This window comes from Anthonomus grandis, chromosome 12 (genome assembly GCF_022605725.1).
Source record: "Anthonomus grandis grandis chromosome 12, icAntGran1.3, whole genome shotgun sequence".
In the NCBI taxonomy this organism is placed as follows: Eukaryota; Metazoa; Arthropoda; class Insecta; order Coleoptera; family Curculionidae; genus Anthonomus; species Anthonomus grandis.
Genome location: NC_065557.1, coordinates 30,138,063 through 30,161,552, shown reverse-complemented (window position 1 = coordinate 30,161,552; position 23,490 = coordinate 30,138,063). Strand labels below are relative to the sequence as shown.

At 30.0% G+C, this 23,490-nt stretch overlaps 1 long non-coding RNA gene across 1 annotated transcript in view; it reads right to left on the bottom strand.

Moving 5' to 3' along the window:
• Positions 1 to 9,870: 9,870 nt before the first annotated feature.
• LOC126743238 (uncharacterized) overlaps positions 9,871 to 23,490 on the bottom strand; it is a 30,318-nt gene continuing 16,698 nt past the window's right edge. Inside the window, exons 2-3 of the long non-coding RNA XR_007662822.1 lie at positions 22,631 to 22,792; positions 9,871 to 10,131 (exon numbers count right to left, since the gene is read on the bottom strand). This is a non-coding gene — a long non-coding RNA (uncharacterized LOC126743238). The remainder of the gene's footprint in view (positions 10,132 to 22,630; positions 22,793 to 23,490) is intronic.

The window sequence follows — 23,490 nt, the reverse complement described above, 5'->3', positions numbered from 1 at the left end:
AGGGGCATTTTGAAAGTGTTAGGAAATGGCCTTAATTAAAAAAATCAATAGAAAAAGGTTTAACTGAGGATGTGCAACGTCAGATAAATGAAATATTACACAAAGGTATAATTAGGTCATCAAGTAGTTACAAGTCCTATACGGGTTGTACTGAACAAAACAGGATGTTGCTGGAAAAACCAAGTGACGTATTGTTTGTGACCATGAAAATCTAAACTCTAAAACGATAGATGATCAATTATAACAACATCAATTATATTCTAGACCGATTAGTAGAGCTCAATAAAAATATTGAAATATCTTCAGTTCAGGATTGCAGAAGTATATTCAAAATTTAAAAATAGTTTTTGTTAAACTAACGGACCATTGATTTTAAAATTCAAGTAGATAAGTAAGAATTTTTATGTAAAAAAGTAGAGTATTTAAGCCATGCGGTTACGTAAGATGGAATCAATATTATTAACAAAAAAAACTGAATTCAAACTCCTATTTACCTGGGGAACGCAAAGATATTTTATTTCAAGCATACTTTTTTCTATTATATCGATACCTATTATTTATTAATTGACAAATATTCAAATATCATTTTTAGATTAATGAAAAATCATCTAGATAAAGTAGATAACGAACAGAACTTGTGTGTTGTTATCAAAAAATGTGGTGTAGTTCTCAGAAAAAATTTTACTAGAAATCAGTATGTAAGTCTACATTTGAATCTGTTTTAGTATTTTACAGTTTTTTTAATTTTTTTATTGTAATTAGTAGTTTAGGAATTTAATTTAACATTTATTTTAACAATTTCATTATTTTTAAAGTTATTTTTGTGATTAGACTGTTTTTAAAGCATGCCTTTATTATAGTGTTTTAATATGTTTAAATGCAACATGAAGAATTAAATTTAAAATTGTCAGTAATTAAAACTCAAGTTGCAAAAGAATCGAAACGAGTGCTATAGAAAAATGTTCCTAGCAGTAAAAAAGTTAAAATTAATGAAGTTGAAATTATTACAACTTGATTACAATGATTACAACAGTGGCAACTGCAGCCGATTTTTTAAATCTTGCTAATAAGTTAGTTCCGACCCAATTTGATGGTACATTTAAACATCTTCAATAATTTTTGGTTTACTTAGAACTACTGCAAGCAAATGCACAGGTCATGAAAATAATGCTTTAGCTTTTATTAAAACTCGTTTAAAGGGAAAAGCGCGAACTCTAATAACAATTGAACAAGCAATAAATCAAATTAAAAATAAGCTTAAAAGTAATATTAAGAGCGACAGTTCTCGTTTATGAACATATAGACTCTTAAACTGTAAAGAAAACCACAAATATGCAACTTCATATGCTGCTGAAGTCGAAGCATTAGCAGACAAATTGCAAAAATCTTTTATTTCAGAAGGCGTACCAGCACACGTTGCACAGAGTTATACCGTAGAAACCATGGTAAAATTTCTCACTCAAAATTCAACTAATGAGAAACACGCTTAATAATTTAAGCCGGTACTTTTTCAAGCGTTAATGATTGTCTTACTAAATTTATGAATTCAGATCCCAACTCAACCAATACCATAGTTCATTTTCAGCAATACAACCGTCGAAACTATCGCGGTCGTAATATTCATAATTATTATAACAATTATTACAGATAAAATTTTAATAATAATAACAGGCAAAATCAGATTCACGCCAATAATAAACGATCCTCAATAAAATAAGCTAGGGCAGATATTTCGGAAAACCAATTGAGCTCCCAACCGGTTCGATTAGGGGAAAAGTAAATTTAAATATATTTTATCTTGATCTTACACTTTTCATATGACTGGGTCAAAAAATTTGTTATTAGTAGATACAGGAGCCAACATTTTTATTTTTAAACGCACAAAAGTTAATTTTAATCAGATTATTGACACAGATAAGAGTAGTGAAATTAAAGGGGTAAAAAATGGATTAACTAAATCATTAGGTGATACAAAAACTACTATTTGGCTTAAAGATCAGGGTGTTCAACATAATTTTCATATAGCTGATTCAAATTTTCTCATTCCAGGAGATGGTTTTGCGTCGTGATTTTTTAGTTAAACATCAAGCTAAAATTGATTATTCAAACCGGACCTTAAGTTCACAGATTAATGATTTTACACATATTATTCCAATGTTTAGCACTCCTGAGAAAAAATACAATTTATATTCCCCCGAGGTGCGAAGTCATTAAGTAAATAGTTTAAAGCACATCTCACAGGACTTTGTAGTTTTAAATAGAGAGTTACACCCAGGTGTTTTATTAATACAACATTTTAATTAATACAACATTGGACCGCGTAAAAATAGATCTTTCTCAAGTAGAAGTAAAAAATCTCAACATTTATCAGATTGGTACAGAACATAAAAATCGCGAAGTTCAGCTATTACACAAAATAAATCAAAATAATATTCCACAATTTGCAAAGCAAGACATTTTAAGACTAAGTCAAGACTTCGCTGACATCTTTGCTTTAAAAACTAATAAATTACCTGTTAATAATTTTTATACACAACAGTTAAAACTAAATAACACGCAATGAGTATATATTAAAAATTATAGAATCCCTCATGTTTGTAACGGTTGATTTTTGCTTAAGCTATTTTATATATTAATCTAATTCTTTAAAAACAAAGTTTCTTAACTATTTAATCAAACAATTAAAAATTATCGAACTGTATACTACTATTTAATTCACAGCCATCCTGTATGAATAATATTCGTTTAAAAAGAATCCTAGTCTGGCATTCTTTGTACGCGTTCTTCGTGTACATACATTTTTTTTGGGTTTTTCGCTCACAGTAAACCCCAAGCATCGGTCAAAGTTCGAAAAACAAAATGTTATCACATAATGTGTTATGATTTATTAAAGTGTATTTAAATATTAATAAAAATTCACTATAATTTCACCTTGTCGGCCTATAAATAACTCTAATTATAATTATTTTATTCTCAATTTTTACTTTATCCTATAAATGCTCGATTTCATCAACACACTCGCGGTGTATAATTAAGTAATTTAAGGTCAATTTTAACTTATAGACCGATTATTTAGTAATTTAAGCCTTAGTCGAAATTAAAGTTTTTACAATTTTAGTTATTTTAATTCAGGCTTCTATATAAAACATTAAATTTATGTTAATGTAGTTAAATACAAAAATAACCTTGTAGTAACAGAAAAAATAAGAAAAACTTTGTCATTTGCTAACATTACAAAATGAGAAATAATTCCTAAGGGCTTAGTAATAGAGCAATAAATAATAAATGAACCAATAGGTGCCTAGTTTTAAGTAACAAATGAAGGCAGAATAATTAAACTTATTTACCTAATAAGATGTTGTTTATAGTTAATTTATATCAACTTCCTTAACTGTTCGGCTATTCATTATTTCTAGACATTTTCGCTAACTATTTGCTTACACATTTACCGATTTCATTTTTTTTTTGGTACCGTTGAATAGAGAATTTTACGCTCCTTACTATGATGTATCACACGATGGGGGTTCCTATTTGACATATTAAAGTGAGGTTAGCTGGAGGTGAGGAGGTAATTGACAGAACTTCAGTAAATGCATAATTAAACGTCCCCCTGTATATCTAATTTGACGTGTTTTTTTTTTTAAGAAAGTTATTAAGGGTGGATCGTTTTGAAATGAAAGCACTGTATACATCATTGTGTCATCAGCAAATAGCACTTCTTTTCACTTTTGACTTACATGTACCATATCATTAATATATAATAAAAACAGTAAAGGACCTAAAACTGCTCTTTGTGGCACACCAGATTTGATATACGTTTGATAATACTTTCAGCCACACTATTTTTATACCTAACACATAGAGTCCTATAGGACAAGTATGACTGAAACCACCTCAAAACATTATTTCTTATTGGTTGAATAGAAGTCCATATTTTGTAGGAGAATGTGTATATAAAGATTGCAAAATGGGGAAGTCTTTATCTCCAAGAAAAATGCATGTAGGTCACTTAGGTAAATGTATTATGCATTTCGGATGTGTAAACAGCCATCATCAGATACTAAAATAAAATACAGGTAATTCAAGACAGTTTTTAAAAAATGAGCTTATTCGCTATAACAATACAGATTTAGAACTTACCAGAACATTACAAAAAACATATACGTTCACCAAATAAAACAAAAATTACCCGTTATAAATAAAAACAACAATAAATAAAAGAATTAAAATTAAAAACAGTACAATAAGGACATCTACGATTCAAAATATAAAATTCAAACTTAAGACGATACAGATTTCTACATATTAAAAGAAGGTACTATAAGGAATTATTGTATATTAACGTTGCGTTAAAGAAAAGATTTTAAATTTTGATTAATACAAATGTTATAAGATAAAAGAGTTAAAAACAGTAAAGGTAAAAGTTATTTTCTAGGGCTAATTGAATCAAAAAAGAAAAAAAAAAGTAAACTGTCAAACTTAGTTTGCTCAATAATGCGTGTGTAGTCTGGGGAGTTTATGGCCCTATTTATTTCAAATGCTTCTAACAAGTCCAATTGTAACCCTTTCTCACAAACATGCAGAACCTCAGTGTTAGGTGCCAGATCAAAATTATGGTCAGACTCTAATATGTGATTCGCAAAAGGAGAATTGGTATTGTTAGTAAAAGTATTTTTATTTCGCGTGGTAAGTCTTAAATGTTCGTTGACTCTGACTTCAATTTTCCTTCTGCTTTGGCCGACATAACAGATATCACATAATGGGTGGGAACAAGTTCACTTGTAAACTCCAGATCGGTGTTTTATCTTTAGTGTTTACTAAATATTTTGCCGAGTTGTTTTTGGTTTTAAAACAAATATTAGGTTGAGTGACAAATTCATTGGACTTAAAACACTGTGCGACACTAGCAACTCTGCCAAAGTAAGTAATAGATCGGTAAGATCCGAGGGTTTACTGAGTAATGGTTTATTAAGTTTTTTGAAAAAATGTTTGTTATATAGCTTCTTAATAACATTTATAGAATATCCATTGTTTCGAGCGATTTGTAAAATTATATTATATTCTTTTTTGAAATTAATATCGTTTAGTGGAATATCTGTCAATCTATGAAAAAAAAACAATTAAAAGTGGCAAGTTTTTGGCTAAAGGGATGATTAGAGGTAAAGGGTATTACTGTATCTGTGGTTGTAGGTTTACGATATATTTGAAATTCAAAAGGCCTAAAAATGGCAAACTTGATTCTTTCGAACTCATAGGTAAACTGTATGTCGGGATCTACAACGGACTCGAGATAAACTTTTTCCTTACGATAGCCCCAGAAAAAGGAATCCAAGGGATTGAGGCCATGGATAAAGTAATATATTAATTAATATATAATCCTTTTAAACCAAGGACCACCTCTTCCAATCCACCTAATAATAAAAATATATCTATTTAATTAATTAAATTATTCGAGAATATCTCAAATTACCTATTAGAAAATGTTTCGTTTAAGAATCTTCTCACTTGTAATGTGTGCAGGTGCAGCTTCATGTTGGAACCATCAATTTGTTCTAACTGCTAAGTTAAGTTCATCAAGCAATGGCAATGGAAAATTTTCATTTAGGAATTAAACATAAAAAGCTAATGTTAGTCGGTTCGGCTGAAGATATAGTCCAATCACATTATTATTTAATAATCCAGCCCAAATGGTTATCGATCATCGTCGCTGATGAGATCTCCTGCGTATTAAGTGAGGATTTTCATTTATACATTCATGTAGGTTATGAGTATTAATGATACCAGTCTCAGTAAAGATAAATTCATCACTCTACATAACATTTTTTAATAAAGTGCGGATTATTATTTAGGTTCCGCAAAAAAATCCCCTTCATACAAAGCTTAACCATTTCTCCTTATTATTCTGTGAACTGTATAATTTTGGAAATGAAGTTGTAATTCTACAATTCGTAGACTTAGTTCTTGATTTTGCCTCCACAAAGTCAAAAATGTGTTCTTCTTGAGCGACGGTTAGTATAGATGCACGACCTGTCTAATTTTTTCGTTGATTTAAATCGCCTTTCTCCAGTAATATGTTCTAATAGTTTTAAATTACTCGTCTACTTTAATTATGTTCTCCTCATCTTATGGTTTTAATTAATCTGCATATGTTTCAGTCGCAGCAGTAGCGTTGTCATTACATGCACCTAACACTTTTAACATATCCACATATTCGCGATTACTGTAGTACCGTGCCATTTCTAACACACAAAAATTAAAGAAATTCTTTTTAATATGACAAAATGATAAATATATCGATATAGCAACGTAATACTTATGTTAAATAAAAAGGGGAACGATCTTAAAATAAAAAGCATTATTTACATTTTAAACCATAACTCTATAATGAAGAAGAATCGGATTTTGTTTTAATCTTACTTTTCAGCGTAATAGACCTCTGTATATAATATAAGAACTAAGTAAATTTAAATGTCAAAATGGTGTAGTGGGTGACATAATTTTTTATTGAAGATTATAAGACTATTTATCTTAGCATTCTAAAGTAAAGTACTATCTTTCAACAATAGACTATAGTTAGACCTAATTCGCTTAATATCTTGTAAATTTCAGCTACGGCTAATTTGGGAACCATTTTTTTAAATATGGAACTGAAACCTATTGTTTAATTAACTTTTCCTTATTATAGACTTGATTTATATGGTAGGCTAATTATGGATTTTTAGCGTTAATACTTATTAAAAAGATAGAGCTGTCCGCGTGACTACATCGAGTTTAACTCGGAAAATAGCTGAAGCTCAGTGCAGTTCAAGTTCTGAAAGCTTCTTGTGTGAAGCTAGTCATTCTAAAGCTAATCTAGGCATTTTCTTATGTAATTTAACTTTTAGTGCGTTACTCTGAAGGAACTGAGCTGCCACAACAAGAAGGAGCTTATATAGCTTTGACGAAAGCCACATGGTACCGCTAGGCATTGAAAATTAATTAACCAGTTGTAGAGGCTGTTGAAAAAGATTCCTCAGATAAGATGCATGTTCTATACTAACATGTATTAAGTGCATAATAATATATTTTTAGGATTGCTGAACGTTGACTGTTGGGGAATAAAGTTTATTTGATAAAGTTAATATCGTAATAAGATAGGATCTATTGTTTTTTTCTCATAAATTTTCTATAGAGGTCAAAAAGGTTTTGATTAATAACTAACAGGTCTATTTTTATAAATAATCAATTTTTCTCGGTTCTGGGTATAATTCATTATTTATCCAAAAAAGGAATATTGTAAAGCTTAGGTGATGATGACGTCGGTTACATGAATTGAGTTTCTAATCATTCCTAATTATATTAATTTTTTAAGTGTCACTTTTGTTATATTGTCGTCAGGTTGGGATAACGTCCTAGCCACAAATTACTCGGTGATTAGGATTTAGATTTGAATACATTTCATTTCTCTATAAAAGTATTTTAAAATAAACTATTAATAATAAAAATAAACTATTTGATAATATAAAATTTTAATATGTAGTAACTAGTCTGCTTCCGATTTTGCCAATTTTAAATTAACTTCTACCCTTGATTTATATCATGTTGTGTTGTGCTCTGTTTCTTTTTTCTTTCTTTTTATTAGTGAATACATAATGTAGGAAGTTACTAGCTTGTAATTTTAGTTGGATCTGATGATGCCTTATATAAGTGAAATACGTGAAATCCTTTGACTTTTATTTTATTAAATTTGATACCTGTGACATAGATTTTATTTCATTACTATTTAAACTATTAATAATAATTATTAGTGATCTGGGTTTGATCGGACAATCAAATACAAAAAATATAATAATTTGTGGGAAAAATTGGAAGCTTTTATTTATTCATGACCAGTTCTGTTAAGTTTCAGTTTAGGCTGTGGCGTTTATGAGTTATTAATTTCTTAGTTTAAGCCGCCCTAAGCCAGCGCCGTTTCCACCTCTACGATTAGTAATTGGAAAATTAATTTATTTCTTCACAAATATTTAGATTACATAGAAAAAACTAAATTTGAACTAACAAGACATTTTGCTGCACCATTTGGCAGCACCAACTCTACTCTGACTTAGCGATGTAGCATATTATATACGCCTTTAAAAGGGACCATTTACAACAGGTGTGTCAGGCTTCATTGAAATCTAAAAGAAAACAAGCCGAGTAACGTCAATGCCTCAAGTCTTTGACAGACTTAACAAACTAGGAAAATTCGTGCTACTAACCTGCACGTATAAGACCGCGAATTTAATGTGAAATGGTGGCGGATACAGGATAAAGTGTAAACATCGTAGCTCTTTGCAGAATTTCATCAACACCAAATTTAATCATGGAGTAAGCGGATGGAAAAAGGATCCCGATATTGAACTACATAAAGCTAAAGTCACTATTATTGAAAGGAGAAACTGTTTTGATTCAGCCTATAGTCCCTGTAAAGTATAATGTCAAGAATTTTTTCAGCAAATACGTTATCTACGCAGAAGAAATTTACTGTGTTGGTTCAAGTAGTAAACTTGGCAGTCATGAAAAAAGCGAATGGCATTCGTCATTGAAACAGACCTCTTCTTAAAAGTTTATAAAAGCTTTTTGAAAAAAAATGTTCCATGAACCAGAATATTAAATTGCGATTATTGTAAGTTTCGTTCCCTTAAATTAACTTCTTTGCAAATGGCAGGATTCTTGGGAACTTAGAAAGAGGAATAAAACACTATTAAAAAACACTATTTCATTCACATAACATGAATACTAGCTTTCAAACGAAACATACATTAAGATCTTTTGTTAGCAACTGTAAGGACAAAATCCCACTAGAACAAAATCTGGACTCTATCAGATGGGGTACTCGAGTGAGAATTGCAATGCATTTTACATTGCAAAATATTGTAGTAACACACCATCAGGTACCATGGTACTTTTAGAACTCCTCTATGCGGCAGTCAAAAAATATAAAACAAAAATAAACAAGGTAAAAAAACCACGGATTCTGTAGACCTATAAATCAATTTATTTTTTCGTCACATTTAATTATTACTTTTATTATTTGAGAGTTATTAATCAATTATGATTAAAAAGTAAATAAGTATAATGTATTAGTTACTTATTTAAATGAATTATATTTATTTAAAAGGTTGCTGTAGATATGACTTAGGCTCAAGGTGTCCGTTCTTAAATTTATACTATCTTTACATAACTAGACGTGAATCATTTCGCTAATATTTCTTTTAGTTGTTATCTTCTCGATCCAAAAATACTGACATTATTAAGTAAAAAAATCATGCCCAGTGTCAAAGTGATGGCAAGCTAAGGCTGTTTTATTACTTTTTGTTGCATGTTGAATACGACAATCGTTGGTGTGTTGTTTAATCCTTAAACTCAAATACTGTCTAGTTTGTCCGACATACGATTTCCCACAAAAGATAATAGATAACTCCCGATCGCTTATCTAATGGAATTTTATCCTTAAGCCTAGTAAACAATGTGTATGAGTATTAGTAAAATAGGACGACTTATTAAATAAGTTAAATAAAACTATACTTTTATCATAATATTTAAAGTTATCGTGACAAACACAAAACACAAATATATAAAACAAACTACTAAAATTTACTTGCTTCGAGACTTTCATCGAGAAATAATGTCATCATTGATGAGAAATATTTCTGACCTTGAAGCAGAAGATTTTTGGCGAGAGTCAGTACATAACTTTAACTTTAACGTAAACTTTGAAGGCATCGATATTTTGAAAGTTCTATAAAAAAAAATCGACAAAGTTTATGCAATTATTCGGCAGTATAATGATGTGTTTTAATTATTACAGAATGTCTAAAAAATCATTAAATACGAATTGTTAATTGTGTGAAAGCAAGATATTTAATGTAATAATTTAGGTGAACATTAATAAAAACGCGCGTTACAACCATCCCGTCGTTCGTCGTCCGTTGTACGCAGCAAGCTGCGTTTCTCTTCCGTCGATGCGGTGCTAACGCATCGTGTATCACCTCCTATTTAAACCTATGTGTTGTCGTACCAATGCATTACCGCAGCGTTCCTACTGTGATGCTGCCTTATCTCTTACATTCGGCCATCCTGTAAAAGCTTATCCTCAGGCTTTAAGAAGTGCTAAAAAAGAGCAAAACGTTAATCTTTTCGTGCGACAAAATCGTTTCAGTCTTGCCAACTGAAAAGTCTTTAAACGTTAGGTAAAAAAAAAATATATTTTTTATTAAATTTTATCCATTGATATTTTTGTAAAAATGTTAAGTTAATGTTAAGTTTGTAAAAATAGTTAGTGTTTAGTTATGGCATTAGCATAACTTGCACTAATTGTTGAAATACTCATATTAATCTCACTTCTCTAAGTAAATATATAATTAATATCTAAAATATGTCTGGTCGCTGTCGGAACGTCGGAACACCAAAATTTCTCATTCCCCTCCTAAAAATGAACGAGGAACCAGACGTGAGAAGAGTGGACAAGCACTTAAAAGGGAACCATTTTCGTGTATTCGTCGCTTTTTTGTGTATACTTTACTAGCAGAAATACCAGCCGGTAATGGGAGTGATGGGCAGCTCAAGTATATAAAAGAAAGGAATCAACAGCCTATGGTATGTTCATTTTTATTATCCTTTTTCTCTCATAAATTTATTGCTCTCACCCCCACATGTTGGTCCTTCAAGCCCGTTATCCCTTCTAAAAATACTGAGCTACTCATATACCAATACTCTCATATTTTTAAAATTAACTAAAAAATAATTTTTAAAATCTCGTACACATACATTTCCAGACATTCTTATAACCACCATATCAGTTCCCTTATAGTTTCACCTGCTCATCATCGATAATATTAGTTTATTTATATGCAATATTAACTCGACGCCGATTTGACCAAAAATAGGTTTTACGCTAATTATATATTTTGTGATGGAATTCTTATTTTTAAAATTTTTTATTATAATTAAAAATACAGAGTGACATGATGTACTTAGACTACAGGTTTAAAGAATGAGCTTAAAACTACGATTACATATATTTATAATATATAAAAGCTGATCTAGCAAAATAGAGGTGACTGATGAATAAGTGTATATACTGTACTGGGCGTTTTTAACTATATAAATCCTAACGGAGTAAAACATAACGGAGTAGCTGGTTTGCTTTAGGTCTTGAAGTTCTTCTCCAGAAGGGGTAGTTTCAATGGATATCATCTTCTTATTGCTTCGGAGTTTTAATAAGTATGGCATCTTGGATTTGTAGAATAGTAGTAGAATGATGATAATGATGCAAATTATATAGTTATATATAAATATAGTTATTATGAACATTATCATGAAATTTGTTGAATTGTCTGGGTAAACTTCATTTATTGGATTAAAGTGGCTAGCAAGATCCTTTAATCGGTATACTTCATTAAAGTCGATAGAACTTATGTTGATTTTTGGTTGGTGTTGTGGTAGAATGTTAGAATTTACTTTAAGTTCTGGAAGAATCAACGGTTTTCATGTTTTATTTTTATATCATTGGTAAATTTTCTTGATCCGATGGAAACTTCGCATTGGTGTGGAATTGTTATTGGTAGTTGGATTGTGTTGGTGTATATATTGATAAATATTTCTCTAAGCCACATTTTATAAAGATTTGGACTGCTTGTTCTGGAATGACCAGGATTTCATCTTAAGTAACTTGTTCTATTATAGGTTCTCTAAGATGCAGGCTAGTTATTTGACAAGATGTTGCAGGTAAATTTTCCAATTATTGCGTGGTGCAATCATCTTTCTTATAGAAAGTTTCTTGACAATAGTATGTTCGTTCAACTTCAGGGCAGCTATCCTTTTCATATTGGAAACGGCTTTTGATTTGTGCCACATAAGGGTATTTAGGAATAATAAGGTCAAAACCATATAATCCTATGGTTTTGAGGAGTAAGGTAAATATGATAGAAAGTATATTTTTCAGGTTTCAATAAAGGCATTTGTATTGAAAATATTATCCTATTCTTTGAAAATAAACCTTGAGTGCCAATAAACTGAAAATAAGAAGGAATATTTTTAAATTTTTGCATAGCACTGTCATCGTAAATGGTTTTTAAATAATTTAAAGTTTCATTTAGATCAGATACTGAAATAATAGAATTATGAAGTGAATTTAATTTGGCAAATAATATAGCTTCTTCTAAGTTGTCAAGAAATGTGATTAAATTTTAACTATCTAAATTAATTTGTGAAAGCAACCCTTCAAGCATTAGATATTCGTATGTATCACTTATTGAAGTGTTAATAAATTCCCAAACAGATTCAATTCCTTTTTAAAGTTGTTTTTGATTAAATTCAATTATAGAAATACTTTTATTAAAATGCTCAATAATATGTTTTGATAGTGAAATTTGTATACTTAAATCTTGAATAATATTTTTCTGATTTTGTTTTAAATTAGTTATAGCTTTATCAAATCTTTCACCATCTTCTGAATCTAAAGTTCCAAAAAGTCATTTTTGTGCTCGTCCTACAATATTTAAAAGACCTCTTTTAGCTCTTTGATGAGGCTTAAGATTATTTAGTTTATTTTTAATTATATTAATTAAATATTCTGTTCTAGAAAATAAACCTTCTGCTAGACCTTGATAAGATAATATATATTTGTTAGTTGTATTATTTATTAAAATCTTAGAGTTTAAAACGTTATATGAGTTAATTAGTTTTTCTACTTGTTTTTGTATGGTATCTATGTAAATCTACGTAATGTAAAAATATATGTTTGTTATATATGATCCTAACATTTCCTAATTTAGTCGGAAGTATAGGATTTTTAATACTTGTGAGTTGGGCATCTTCACTGCTGATTATAGGAAGTAGAATGGCCAACATCAGAGTTGTCTTCATTGGGATCATCATTTTCCTGTAAAGGAATATTTTCTTTAGTTTTAGGTCTCCTTGCAGATGCTTTATGGTATACTCCTTTTTTTGTTAATAATTTTATTGACACTTGATCATTTAATTCTGTTTTTTTCAAATTTGGGTAATGCTTTACTTTGAAATTTGGTTTTAATATAAGTCGGTGTATTGATTTCATATTCAGGGGGTTCATTCACGTTTTTCATTTTCTTTTGTCTATAATATTTTTTTTAATTTCTTGATTTGATTCAGATATTTTAGCATAGATCTTTTTGCAATTTTCCTTATGATTTTGTATATAGTCTGAGATTATTATATGATCATTAAGATCAAAAGGGTTAGTGTTATTTATATGTCCTTTAATTATTTCAAACGGAGTGAATTTTGTAACATTATGAATGGAATTATTATATCCTAATAAAGCTCGTTTTATTGATTGTTCTGAAGTAAATTTGTTTGTGTCTTTAAGGCAACGATATTGTTCTATTAATGTTGAATGAAAACGTTCCACTGGAGAATTAGAGTTACTGTTCTTTGCTGTTGTATAATGAAGTTCAATTTTGTAAAGTAAACAGAAATCTTCAAGGTCTTTATTTTTAAATTCAGTGCCTTTATCACATGTTATTTTTAAGGGTATTCCATGATGTGAAACAGAGCTTAATAAATTTTCTATTATTGTTGTTCCTGTAACACTAATCAAAGGATAAGCTTGTGCATATCGAGAAAAAGCATCAATTATAGTAAGAAAGCTTTGATTATCAATTTTAAAAGTATCTATATGAATTTGTTCAAATGGTTTTGATGTGGTTGGCGTTAAATTAAATTTTATTATGGGAGGATTTCTATCGTATTTATTTTTCTGACATACGTCACATGTATTAACGTATCTTTCTATATCAGATAACATATTGGGCCAAAAGAATCTATGACAAAGGGCTTTTTTCATTTCAGTTATGCCTCTAAGGCAAGTTTTAGTGGTATGGTATAATGTGAGTTTCATCTTTTGTTCATCCACTGTTTCAATATCTTGTAGCATTGTTGAACATTGTACAAACTTATATGCTGTATTGACAAAATAATTTTGTAAAATTACTGTGAAGAGTTTACTGAATTCCTCATCTCTAAAGAATAAAGCATAAAAATTTTTTGAATTAATATATTCTTTTAAGAATTTTATAATATTCTCTACTGGGTTTAATTTTGGGAATGTTACACAAAATCTAGTATTTTGGAAAACTTGTTCCAAGCGGCATTTTAAATTATTTGTATCTCCTACTGTAATAATTATTTGTCTTTTATTATGTATTAATTGCTCTTTCAGTAATCGGAAGATTAAAAATTGGGTTTTCTAATGAAGTATGAACGGTTTCAAGATCATCTGATTCTTGTATTTGTTGTTCAATATTTCTTTTTGGAATAATTAAAGAAAGAAAGAAAGAAAATGTGCTATATTACGTAAGAATAATCTTGTGTACAAGCATCCTACAAGCTAAAAAAACAAAACAAAAATACAATTTCAAAAATTGACAAAACAATGAACAAAATTAAACAACAGAAGACAAAACTTTTTGAACATACTTGAATTAAAGATAATACTAATAAAAATATACTAAATAAAACAATCAATTACTAAATAAAGGTAAACTTGTTGACAAAACTAGAGAAGAAAAAGGAAAAAAAAACTTTCCAACATGTCCAAGGTTAAAACCTATCATTAAAAAAGTCATCCAGGTAATAATATGCCTTAGCCAATAAAAGCGACTTTAATTCTCTTTTAAATTTCTTAACATCCGATATATGTCTAACACATAGAGGAACATGATTGTAAATTTTTTTACTTATGTAAATTAATGAGTTTTTGGTAAGGGAAGACGTTGGAATAGGTAGGGGAACATCATTTACACGACGAGTCAAATGGCCAGTGTCAGAGGGTAGTTTGGGAATTTTGTGAATGAGAGCAGCTGTTTCTAAGATAAAGAGTGAAAAAAAAGTTAGGATTTTTTTCAGAAATGAAGAGGGGTTTGCAAGAATCTCTTAACTTAGCAAAACACAGGTATCTAACTGCTTTTTTTTGAATAACAAAGACAATGTTAAGTAGCCCCTGATTGGTTAAACCCCAAAAAGGCAAGCCATACCGAATATGAGATTCAATAAGTGAAAAGTACACTGAACGTGCAACCACCCCTCCCAGCTCTTGTTTTGCCATTCTTACTGCAAAACATCCAGAAGATAATTTCCCAGCTAAATGTAAAATATGATCTTCAAATCGAAGGCGACCATCAATGGTAATTCCTAGGAACTTGCAGCACTCTTTATTCTGCAAGAGGGAATTTTCGTCAAACATCAGACCATGAACATCGCACTTAAACCCCATAATAGACGTCTTTCTTACATTAAACACGAGCCTGTTGGAAGCACACCACCCTGATAAAATCTAAAGGTCTTCAAGGATACAAGTCTTAATATAATCAGAATTTTTATGGCTCCATAGTATGGTGGTATCATCAGCAAACTGAACCACCTTGCCCTGTAGTTTCAATGAACTCAAGTCATCCACATACAGTAAAAATAACAGTGGTCCCAACACTGAACCCTGGGGAACGCCGCATTTTAGGGATCTAGAAGCAGACAAACGCCCAGACACTGTAACCTTCTGAGTACGGTTTGATAGATAGGACTTAAGTCATCGCAATGCTACGCCCCTAAAACCATATTTATCGAGCGTAGATAACAGTATTCCATGATCCACACAGTCAAATGCTTTGGATAGATCACAAAACACTGCCGCCGATGACTCTCCAGAATTCAAGGACACATAGACGCTCTCCAAAAAGCTAAAAACAGCATCATGAGTCCCTTTACCGGCTTGAAATCCAAACTGATTTGCAGACAAAATGCCATTATGATTGAAAAAGGACAAAATTCTGCTTTTTGCAAGTTTTTCAACTATCTTAGAGAGGGTAGACAAAATAGAAATGGGACGGAAATTACAAGGCTGATCCAAATCTCCACCTTTATGAAGAGAGATAACCACTGCCTCTTTTAAACATGAAGGAAAAATGCCAATATGTAAAGAATTATTTATGGCAGAAATTAAAGCATTTAAGGCTGAATCAGGCAAAAAGAGTAACAACCTCGAAGATATCCCATCAGCTCCAGATGATTTATGGTTTTTTAGGCGTTTGATTTCATTTTTTACTTCGATAAGTTCGACAGGATGAAATAAAAATGAATGCTCACTTGTTGAAGATAGTGCAGGGGATCAATGTTACTACGAATGCCCTTGAGCAAGATATTAGGTATATCACAATGATAGACGTTTAAAATGTCAGATCTTAACTCCGGTTCAGATACTTTTCTATGGCAATGTCTAAAATCATTAATAATCGACCAACACTCTCTTTGCCTATTTGATGACATATTTAAGCGATCCCTATAATAATTAGATTTTGCTGCTTTAATTGTCTTTCTGTACAGACTACGGTATTTCTGATGATATACAAGGATATTTTCATTTGTGGTATATTTGCACAATTTAGTCAAAAAACTGAGGTTTTTAGCCGAAATTCTAAGGCCTCTTGTAACCCATGGTTTTCATTTCTTAGTTTTAAGCCTCATTTTTGGAAAGCACTAATTGATCTTATCACACAGAACTTGAAAAAATAAAGTAAGTGGGACAGAAGCCGTTTTAAGTGCATTCCAATTTACCGAAGCTGCAGCAGCAGAAAAAGCATTGACATTTCTCCTGCTGAAAATTCTTCCCATATAATGAGATGAAGATGATACAGTATTATATGGCATTTTAGCAAGAATAGTTTCATGGTCTTCACTACTGTGCATAAAACGTCATCAAAATTTGTACAGAAATAGTCAATTGTAGTTGCAGATGAAGAAGTTCTCTCTAACAGAAGATTATCATACTTATCAATATTACAAAAAATCATTTCAATTGTTTGCCTAGCCAAGATCATGGTTCCTCCATGTATAGATTGTTGACGACAAAAATTTGATATAGGAACATAATCAGATATTAAAAAACATTCACTAGGCCTCAATTAGTGCTCAGTTAGAAGTACAATATCAGGAAAATTATATGTGTCCAGCAAAAGATGAAGCTCATCTATCTTGTTTCTTAGGGATTGTATATTAAGAATAAAGATACTTAAGCTTTTCGAAGAGCTAATTTCAATTTTACTAGTAGAATATGAACATGAATGAGATTCAACCTTCGTGGACATGTCTATAAAAAAGAAGAATTCAATTCATGATCAGTAATCAGTTTAGACTCATTAATTTGATGATTCAAAGACAATTTATTCGATGAAATATTAATTTTAAAATATTTGAAAATATGTGTATGTAATAATGATGCCAAGTCTAAACCAAAGTTACTGGCGTGATTAGACTCCAAAATCTCATACAGATTAATATTATTTGAATGAAAAGTACGATAAAGGGCCTTATTACTATTATAGATAACATTATGGTTTAAATAAGTACAAGGGCTTGTCATCACTAAAGTGTTTGTATCAACATGATTTTGAATTAAATTTTTTAAAACATCAGATGAAGAACAAATTCCATTTAACATTACTATTAAAAAATCTTCTTTCGTGAAGTCCTTAACTAAATTTGATGCTGTCCTAATCACCTCACTGCTTGAACTGCCCGGCTTTAGGAAACACTGGACCTTGTAGTAAGCTTCAAACTTTAAACGTAAATGTTTTAGGAACACTCTGCTACAATTTCCACCAACAAAGAGATGCCGAGATCGACTATCGTCAGGTGTATTTGGCCTAGTTGGTAGCTGTGTTGGAGAATTAATAACAACAGATTTAGATATCTGTAACTGTCCTTCAATGCACAAATATCGGAATAACAGGTATCTTTTTCAACCTCCAACACCTTTACGGAGTCTAACATCTTCTTATTTAAGTTAGTTAAGTCGTTTACGTCTTTTTGTAGCAAGTTTATTTCAGTCTTATAGGTTGAAGACTCATTTTTAATGTTTTTATCGTTACTATTAAATTTTTATTTAGGATATTTAGCTCGCTAATTTGTGAATTGAACTCAAGCCTTGCCCTTTCACTCACTTTTAGTAATGCCAACAATTCACCTTCTTTAATTTTTACGTTTTCCAATTCAACTTTAAGTTCTTCATTCTGTTTATGCAGATTTTCCAAGGATGAGGAAAACTTTTTTTCGGCCTCCGACACTTCATCTTCAAAAATCATGCTGTTTCTTCTCATTCTCTCTATATGTCTATCCTTCTCTTTCAATTCTGTCAACAAATCATAAATCTTTTGCTCATTAACCTTTCCTTCCTGATCTCTTTCATTAAAACCTTCTTGACATCTTTGTCAGCATAAAATCCTGTAGCCTCCCAATTTTTTGCGGCATCAGAATTTCTTTCCAGACAACTTGGGTGGAATATTGAAATACAAGAGCAATAATTTGGAAAATCCCTCTTCTGAGAACATTTGAAACTGCGGTTCATTTTAGATTATAAGGAAATATTATTAAATTAAAATAAATATTAATGGTAAAAACAGGAACTGCAAGTAAACAGTAACTTGAACTTAAACCCAACGCAGGAAACAAACGTACAAGAAAACACACAATTGCACGTACTACGGTTAATGTTCAATTATTTCAAGTTAAGGTCAATGGTAGCCAGATAATTTAAATTTAGTCAAAACAGGAACTGTTTATAAAACAAAAAAATTTACTGATGCAGGAACTTAATTAGTTTTTTAGGAAACACTTGTACCGCGAAAATATAGCACGTTAATGTAAACACGCAACACTAGATCAAAACAATTTAAATTAAATCAAAACGAATCAATACAAAACAAAACTGAGCACCGGCGCCTCCTACGACGTCTACTCTGTACGACTGCTAAACCGATGATTTATATCAGATATTATATTTATTTTTGGCTTTTGTTCATCGAAAAGTTCATTTATAGTTTGTTGATCTAAATCAGGAAGTTCTTCTGGATGTTGAAGTAATTCATTAATTATTTCATTTACATCACCATAATTATTTTCTGTTGAAGCAGTTTCTAATGTATTTGAATCTACTAGATTTCTTAAAAGAAAGTCAGCAGCAGTATTTGATTTTCCATTCTTATATTTTATAAAATAATCAAACTCTTTCAATTTAAGACGCGACCGTACTAAGCGACTATTTGGTTTTTTTATCGAAAATATCCATTGAAGAGGCTTATGATCAGTTATTACTGTGAACTTATTACCAAACAAAGAGGGTCTAAAGTATTTACATCCCCAAACTACTGCAAGCAATTCTTTTTCAATTGTTGAATAGTTGATTTCTGCGGGGTTTAAAGTTCGTGATGCATAACATACAGGTCTTACATACATGTTACATACATGTCCTTCTTGTGACAAAATAGCTCCAATAGCAATATTTGAGGCATCTGCTATGAGTTCAAATGGTTTTACAAAATTTGGGTAAGCTAGGACTGGTTCGGATGTTAAAATATTTTTACAAGTTTGAAAACAATTTAAAAATTCTTTAGTATGAATAACTCGTTCATTTTTCTTTAAAAAAATTGTCATTGGCTTGGTTAATTGAGCAAAATCCTTAATTAATTTCTATAATAACCTAAAATTCCTAAAAATAATTTTATTTGTTTTTGAGTTTTAGGAATTGGAAATTTTTTGATTGCATCGATTTTCTTAGAATTCGGTTTGATTCCTTCAGGTGTTACTACATGTCCTAAAAAGTCAACTTCTTTTCTTAAAAATTTACTTTTATCAAGTTGAATTTTTAGATGAGCATCTCTTAGTTTCTTAAATACAAGTTTTAAATTTTGGATGTGTTCTTGTAAGCTTGTACTAAATATAATTAAATCATCAATATAAATCATGCATATTTGACGTAAATCTTTTAAAATTTCATCCATTGCACGTTGAAATGTGGCGCGTGCATTCTTCAATCCAAATGGCATCCTTATGTATTCAAAATGACCGTTTTCTACTGTAAACGCTGTCTTGGGTATTGATTCTTTTGCCATTTCTATTTGGTGGAATCCGCTTGCAAGATCCAATGTCGTAAAATATTGAGATCTTCCTAATTCATCCAGAATATCATTTATATTGGGAATAGACCATCTATAGTCAATAGTTTGATCGTTGATTTTTCTATAATCAATGACTAGTCTCCATTTCTGTTGATTAGAAGCATCTAATTTTTTGGGTACTATCCATATTGGAGAGCTCCAAGAACTGGATGACAGACGTATAATTCCTTTTTCTAGCATTTCGGCAATTTGCTTCTGTACTTCCTGTTTATGAATATATGGATATCTATATGATTTGGTATGTACCAGGTATTTCATCTGTCGTTTTTATTTCATGTTTAACATGAGATGTAAATGTTAATTTATCTCCTGGCTTATAGAAAATATACGAAAATTCTTAACATAGTTTTAAAATTTGTTCCCGTTCTTCTGAGTTCATATGATCAGTTCAAATAAAATATTTTATGTTGTATTTTTTATTTTCTTTAATGATTTTAGAGTTTACGTTATCAATTACATTGTCTAAGAAGAACATTTCATATTAATTATTATTAAATGGTTCCACTGTTAAGAGTTCCGTAAACAAAACGTTTATTGTCTTATCTGTTGAGTTTTTAATTTCAACTAAGTCAAAGCCATTGTTAGAAACAGATAATATGTATGGAATAAAGAGCCCATTTATTTTTCTAGGTTTGATTAGAATTTCACCTTCAGAAATACTGACTGGTATTTTCTTTATAAGTTGTTCATGTGGGTTGACTGATAAGGAAAAACTGACGTCTTCTATTTGGCGACAATAAAATGGTATATTCATTGAATAGTTTATTAAAACTTGATTAATAAGGTCAATATTTAAATTTAATTTTAGTAAATCTGAGAGTCCAATAATACCGTCATAAGAATCGTGAAAATCAAATAAAATAAAATCTATTTCATTATGAATACCATATTCTTTAAACATTGGTATTGTAGCTTGGAATTGAGTTTCTTGGCTCCCTACGGCTGTATTAATAGTATTTTTACCATTATATATACAATGAGGAAAGAAAGTTTTAGCAATTGATGGTTTTAAAATTGATTTATTACTACCTGTATTAATAAGAAGTTTTATATTAAAATAATGAAATTATCATATGAAAGAGAATTGTTTGACGAAATATTTATTTCAGTCAGCTTGATTGGTTTTGAGAGGCTTCTTTTATAAAATTTTCTGGTTTAAAATTATCCATATTTATGTTTTGAAAATCTTCGTTATCCTGACTAATGACATGATCATTATCAGTATAATAATCATAATTATTATAACATTCTTCTTCCTGAAAGTTTTGGGAATACTCAGGTAAATTATCATTTTCGTCATAATCTTGATTATAAGCTTCTTCTATAATATAATGAGGTTTTTGTTGATTTCGATATTGTCTGAAATAATTTTTAAATTCATTTGGATTTCTAGAATTATACCATGAACTTTGAATTGTGGGGTTTCTAGATGTTGTCGACATAGGTATTGGGTTTGGTAATTGATGAATTGGAATTTGATTGGGTCTAAACACATTTTTTGGTTTACCAAAAACTTGTTTGTTAGTAGGTAATCTTTGAGGTGGTAAACTTTTAAGTCTAATATCAATAGGTTGACAAGGCCATTGTCGATTTGATGAGAATTGTTTATTTTGGAAATTTGGATTAAAATTATTATTGTTTGGATAATGATTTTGATTACTATAAAATGGTTGATTATTATTATAATATGATCTATCAACAATGAAATTTTTATTTTGATTAAAATGATTGTTAGTATTATTAATATTACTATTACCATATAATCTTTCAAAAATTTTCAAATTCGATTACATACGCCATTGCATCTTCTAAAGAGTCTGGTTTCTTTAGATGCATATTATTTCTAAGAGTTCCGGTACAACCAGCAATAAAAGTATTTAATGCTGTTTTATCATGAAGTTTAATTTGATAGGTCCTTTCTTGAACTGATATTGTAAAATCGTTACTAATTCTTTGAGCAACACTGCTTCTTAGAAGTTGTAAACGGTTACCAAAATTAATTAAATTTTCATTTTTGAAGGGTCTTGCTCTGGTTAATTCTGAGATTAAACAGTCAAAATCGCGTCTATCTGAGAAGTATTGTATTAAAGAGGTTTTTAAATCTTCTTAGGTTAATATTTCTGTTCTATTGCCTACTAAAATTTCAGCTCTACGAATTAATTTTTCTTGAAAATATTTAAAGATGTGTTTTATTAATTCATTGTCATTTAAAAGACGATAACTATTATAAACACTATCACATCTGGAAATAAATTTGTTAAGGGGATTAACATCATCATCATATGGTTTAATGTTATCTAATTTTAATTTAAATAAATGCCAGTTTACTTTGGGTTTTTCTAAGGCTACTTGGGTTGTCATTTTACAATTTTTAAATGACTTAATTAAATTTGATATATCGTTATCTGAATCTGACATAAATCTATTCAAATCTTAAAAACGTAATTTTGATCAATTCACTTGATTTAACTTAAAATGAATGCGACCAATTCGCAGCAAAAATAGTGATTTGTGCTATACAAATACTAATCAATTTACATTCAATATGTAAAAACTTCATAAATTATCCTTATTAAAACCTTAAACAGAGGGTGAAATAAGGGCAAAAAGGAAGTGGCACTTACCTTTCTCAATTCTTCTATTACTGTGCCCATACACCACGTCTAGACCACACGGTTCTTCTATTTGGACTGTGTCTGAAGGGGTTGAGACTCCACGTTGAAGGGTTTCTTGTCCATAGTGAAAAGCACGTATCAACGGAAACAATCCTACCGACTGCGCCAATTCTATATTTTGTGGTGGAATTCTTATTTTAAAAAAAAATTATTATAATTAAAAATACAGAGTGACATGATGTACTTAGACTACAGGTATAAAGAATGAGCTTAAAACTACGATCACATATATTTATAATATATAAAAGCTGATCTAGCAAAATAGAGGTGATTGATGAATAAGTGTATATACTGGGCGTTTTTAACTATATAACTCGCTGTATCCATATTTATTTTGTTTATGTATATTTTTTTTTACCGAGCATAGTTGTATGTTTGACTGCAGAAATAATTTCTTGGCGCATTCTCACGTAATTTTTTCTGGAATTCTTTAATATTTTACTCTTAAGAGTCCGAATCTTGTATGTAAATGGTTATTTAAATATTAAAATTATTATTATTATTATACACAGGAAACCACATTTACATTCATTCTTATACGCGTACACATATACATTTTCTATTTTCTTAAAAATGGCTGATCAAAAGAAGTTAAAACAATACATTGCTCAACGCGATATTAAAATAACAAAAATGATAGAGTTGCTTAAGTAGCGCAAGCAGCGCTAACAGATCCTTCTCAGCACTCCATTTTTAAGTGTAGGTATTAATTGATTGATGTTATATATGATAATTTTATGAAAATTCACAACAACATAATTGTATTAATTTCTAGACAGGAAAATTTTGAATTGGATAATCAAAAAGAA